Genomic DNA, 6,065 nt, shown 5'->3' on the forward strand with positions numbered 1-6,065 from the left:
CCATAGATGCTCAATCGTATTGAGATCTGGGAAATTTGGAGGCCAAGTCAACACCCTGAACTCATATCAGGTTCTTCAAAACATTCCTGAACAATTTTTGACACCAACAGGGAACAACAGAGAGATTGTGTTATGACAGCTGAGCAGAAAGTTACATGACGTTACCCCATATGTTCAGTTTTGTGAACCACTCACAACTCGCATAAAGAGTCAAGTATAAGAAAACTGCCACAAATCATTCAGGCTTTAATTTAATCTTCTACTCCCTGAGCTAACTAAATTGATGAGTGAACATTATTACACTAAACAGTGCAAACTTTTTCAAAACAAACATGTATAAGACTAACAAACCAATAAACTGCAACAAAAATGTATACACCTAATGTTACTGTACATGCAGACTAAATATTTCTTTTTAAATATAGCCATTATCTTATTTTATCATATGCAATTTGATTTTTATAATGCTGTTAGAGAGCAAACAACTACTTTTGCCTGCTGCAGCACATTTATGCATAATACCTTCTTTTTAATAAAAAATGTATTTCCAATAAATGCTTTTGGCTTGAAATCCATACAACAATACAGTATTTATATAAAATCTACATATGATTATTCAGCCAGTAATAATTAAATACGTAAGTAAACTTATACGTACGTCTTAATTAGATCGATGTGTGATATATGCCAGTGATTTATTCTAATTTACAATTTTTTTTGTACAGTAGAACTGCAGATGTTTGCCCCCAAACCATTTCAACCCAGCATTATCCAAATGATAATATGCAATAAATAAATATGCACACATGCTTCATATTTCAATATGATACAATTCAGTACCTTGACAATACTTTGAATTATGATAACATTCAGTTTCTGGTTACTGTGTTGCCAGCCTTGTGTAAAATTTGTAAATCTCCATTTGCTAATTTTATCTCTTTTCCTTTAGTACACATATCCAAATAACCACATAATCTGTTGCACAATGAGTTTTCTGGTGAATACATTGGTGGTTAAACTGTTTTCATGCAGGGTATTTGTAAAGAGTAGTCCACTGAACGGCAAGTTGAAGAACCCATGTGCAGTTTATTTACAAAGTGATCCAAAATCCAAACATAATCCAAACAGAGACTTGACTTGAACAGACTTGACGTAGCATGTGAAGCAGTGGCAGACTGTGGAACACGGGAGGACCTGGGCCATGGATCAGATCCATAGGAGCATGGAGCCATGGCGGAGCTGGCAGAGCAGGGATCCATGGCGGTGCAGGCAGAGTAGGGAGCCATGGCGGAGCAGAGACGTGGACAGACCACTTGACCGTGATAGAACAGGCAGAGAGTTCTTGAGCAGCTTCCATAGCAGCAACATGACAGGCAAAAAATTACAAAATAAAAGACATTCTTGTCATTACAAACAAGAACATAAAACAAAACCCAAAACAGACCTTACATATCCCCCTTCTAAGGGCAGCATTTGACGCCCTAGTGAAAAACCCACCCCAAAACATAAACAAAACCCAAAAAGTCCAGGAGGGTGGTAGAGCAGAGGCGGAATAGGGGAAGGGATGGAGGGCTATGCCCATGCCGGGGAACAGAGTCAGAATCGCAGAACAGTGGTGTGGAGCAGAGAGCAAGGCCATGGTGCAGTGGCAGACAGTGATACACTGGAGGACCTGGGCCGTGGAGCAGTGACAGAAAATGGAGCAGAGGGGGACCTGGGCTGTAAAGCAGTGGCAGACTGTGGAATACTGGAGGACCTGGGCCATGGATCAGTGACAGACAATGGAGCAGAGGTGGGTCTGGACCATGAAGCACTGGAGGCACTGGACCATGGAGAAGATCCAGAGGAGCATGGAGCCATGGCGGAGCAGGCAGAACAGGAAGGCATGGCGGAGCAGAAACATGGACAGACCACTTGACTCTGACAGGACAGGCAGAGAGTTCTTGAGCAGCTTCCATAGCCGCAACATGACAGACAGAATGTTCATAAATGACCTCTTTGGTCGTGACAGGGCAGACTATGAGTTCATGAACGGCCTCCTTGGCCGTAACGGGGCAGACAGCGAGTTCATGAACAGCCTCCATGGCCGTGGCAGGACAGACAGTGAGTTCATAAGTGGCCTCCTTGGCCGTAACATGAAGGCCGTGGCGAGGCGATGCTCAAGCATCAGGCGTTCCCATCCTAGCCGGGAACTCAGGTGTGGCAAGCTTGACGTGAGCAGACTCTGGAAGATCAGCTGAGACGTGACGAGACTCTGGAAGATCAGCTGAGAAGTGACGAGACTCTGGAAGGGCGGCCATTTTGCGAAGAGACTCTTGTGTGGCGGCCATCTTGCGACGAAGCTCTTGAATGGCGGCCATGTTGTGAACAATCTCTTGAGTGACCGGCATGACGTGAGCAGGCTCTGGCTTGGCAGGCATGACGTTAGCAGGCCCTGGCTTGGCAGACGTGAAGTGAACAGACTCTGGCTTGACAGACGTGACGTGAACAGGCCCTGGCTTGACAGACGTGACATGAGCAGACTCTGGCTTGGCAGGCATGATGTGAAGAGGCCTTGGCGTAGTAAAAGTGATGTGAGCAGGCCTTGGGGTAACAGGCATGACGTGAGCAGGCTGTGGCTTGGCAGACATGATGTGAGCAGGCTTTGGCGTAGCAGGCATGACGTTAGCAGGCTCTGGCTTGGCAGACATGACATTAGCAGGCATGACGTGATCAGGCTTTGGCTTGGCAGGCATGACGTCAGCAGGTTTCGTAGACTCGTGACTTGAATAATCCCAAACATAACTTGCAAACACTTTGGTGTGGCAGATACTGGAGGATAGAAGGATTCCTCATCAGCTATCCCCACAGTAAATGGTGAGCCAGCCAAACGGAGTGCAAAGTCAATGTATTGTTCAAGTGACCAGTGTGGGGTATTGCATGGCATTAACTGTGATATACTTTTATACAAACCAAAACGGAAAATGTCCTTGAGGAAAGTATCATTGAAATCTACCAGGTAGTACAGTTCGCAAAAGTCTGCCACGTAGTCCTCAACAGAGCGATTACCTTGATGGAGGCTCACTAGGCGATCTGCTGGATTCATTTTGTGGTCGTGTTTCTCTTACATAAAGACTTCTTTTAAACTATTTTATAATGGCAAGATATATATTTTCAAAATTAAACTGGGATCATTTTAGGAACCTGTACACTGAAATTTATATCTGCTAAATATAATGCTACATTGAAAATGCTCCCAAATACAATTAATCAGTGTATACCCTACAAGTAGGCCTACACTTTAGTAAAAGGAGGAAATGGAAATTATATACTTTAAAAAATTGACTTGAGTGCAAATTGAATGTAATGTTATTTACAATTAAATGAAAATGTGTTACACTGCCACATAAAAGGAAGATATTCATTCATTCATTCATTCATTCATTCATTCATTTATTCATTCTCCACATTTTTTTTGGTGTTGGGAGCAGTATGTTTCTGTTGTTCTGCTGTTCATCTCTCCAGGAAGCAATGCAGGGAAACCCGCCAGAATGAATTACATGACAGCAATATTAATAAAGTTTTATTTGCATAAGGTACACAAAATAAATATTTGATATAACTTGAAATATTGAGCAGTGGTCAAATTTAGAACAAGATAAATAAACGCATGGAAGCTTAAATGGTCCACTTTACCTGAATTCACCCTATAAAATAGTTTAAAACAAGAAATAAATATTCATTTAATTTCTTTGCATTGCATACTATAGAGTTATCTATAGAGTTTTTAATCATACCACATTTCTTGCCACGTGTTTATATTAATAGTTTACTACTTGATGTAGCATATTGTTACTTTATGTAGAATATCATTCCGTTGTCTGTGTAATTCTCAGTCTTTCCGGGATAAACTAGTCATTATTAGACAATGTAAGTAAATAATGTCAGAAGAACACAGAACACTGAACCAAGCCAGGAGTCAAGACCGGCTTAAAAAGTCCAGACTGCATGTGGCAGGATTACATAACCGTGTGTGTGTGTGTGTGTGTGTGTGTGTTAGACTGGGAGGGATAGTCTTGTCAGGAGAGCCTGTGTGTTCTCTCTGCTACGGCTGTCACTGTGACTATATTGAGGGCTCAGGGCTTTGGAGATGGTGACGTGGAGTGACCCGGGTCTTGGCGTGCCCACTGCACACTGTGGTTCCGCTCTGCATGTGTGGACAGGGTTGCAGGCCAAACATGGCCACAGCGCAGTGTCGTGTGATAGTGTTGCTGCCAAGCTGCCAGACTGGGGGAAGTGTGCTTGTGTGTGTGTTTGTGTGTGTATGTGTGTGAGGCACGAGTGGCATGCTACACTCATCTCACTTATGCAGCATTTAAAGACATCATAGGCTCACTCTCAACATGAAGGCTGTTCCAAAATGTTAAAAGGGACATTGTTTTGGCAAAATTTTAAGGCAGCATCAAATTTTCCTTCATAAAAAAAGCAATATCAGCATGCATTACGAGATCAAATGATCCAAAATGGCAGACGAAGCAGATTATATGTACACCAAGAAAGAAATATCCATTAAAAAGTAAACTCCATTTGTATGACATACAGTTGCTGCCTACAAAGTATTCCAAATCAGTCTCTTATGAGATTCTATTTTAGTTATGATAGACAGCTGTCTACGGCAGTAGGCGATGAGGCAGCTCACTGGTTTTGGAAGAAAGCCAATAAAATTCATTTTGCAGCTGCAGCTGTGTTGTTTTAATCTCTTTCAAACTGCAGCTCTTTCTGTCTAAATCCACTTCTCTCTCAGTGTCTGTCTTTCTAAATCTCTCAGCTTCTTATTGTTCCATCTCTGTATTATTTATGCCTGCCACCTATTTTTAAGTTTGTCTTCTTGTAGCTTGGTCCCTTTGTTGATCCTTTCTCTATTTATCCTGCGTATGTTTGTTTTTCACTCCCTTTGTTGCCTCACGCCAAGTTATCCACAAAGAGGCATTTTCATTGTTTTCCAGAAACTAACATACACAACCAAATGATGCTGAAAATGATATAGCACTTATGAATTTGATATAAAACCCAATGAACACAAACAAACAGAAATCCCACCCCAAACGTAAAGCCTAGTGTATCATATTTGATACACACATTTTTAAAGCCTATAAATGATCAATGTCCATTAATGACAGCAGCGCTCGCGCTGGCATGGACTTCACAAATTTATGCTAAACCTGATGATCCATGTTATCCCAGCATGATTTGAGGATGTTCCAAAGAGCATCTTCTGTCAAATTTGACCTTTTATTCAAATTAGGTTTTTTTTTGTAACAAATTTGTTTATTTGATTAGTGATCTGGAAAGGATGCAGAATTATATTCTACATTATATCATTTTTTGACAACTGTCACATTTACATGTGTATTTATTTCCTGATTTCAACTTTCCTGAATATACAGTATGGCATTATATATAGTACAGTGCATGCATTTCTTGAATGGAAATGAGGAACAGACTAAATTTACCCAATTGGAATTGAGTCACATACAAATTATTTAATGAACTGTGTACACAATCTCTTCACCTTCCTAATTCCCCTGTAACCACCATCTCTCCACTTGACCGAGGTTAGGTGTGAAATTTCCTGCATTATAGTCTTTTATGCTGGACCTATTAGGTTTGGTTGGTTCTATGGTTTCATAGTGACCATCTTACTGATGGTCCGGTCTAGAGGCTTCTTCGGACAGAGCTCCGACGCGGGAACCATAGTGGGTGAGTACGATCCATGTCTAAATATATATGTGTGTATCTAATGAGCTGGTGGTTGTGTGTATAACCCTTCTGCTAGTTTCTTTGCAGTGTTTCCCGGGACCTGTGTGTTTCTGTTCCTTTCTAGGGTAGGTCCTCGATGGGCACCCCCTCTGCTGGGTTCAGAAACCGGGTGCTCGACTTGCAGTGTTTATTTCACCTGTCGATATATGTCCAGATGGTAAGAAAAGCCGGGTTTCGGCTTCATACTTCCTGGATCATGCGGCCATAACACAGGCTTCTGCGGGAGCCTTCATGATCATCAGGCCCCCGGCACGTCACTGCAAAAA

The sequence above is a fragment of the Sinocyclocheilus grahami genome, unplaced genomic scaffold (genome assembly GCF_001515645.1).
Source record: "Sinocyclocheilus grahami isolate Dianchi unplaced genomic scaffold, SAMN03320097.WGS_v1.1 scaffold1138.1, whole genome shotgun sequence".
Taxonomy (NCBI): domain Eukaryota; kingdom Metazoa; phylum Chordata; class Actinopteri; order Cypriniformes; family Cyprinidae; genus Sinocyclocheilus; species Sinocyclocheilus grahami.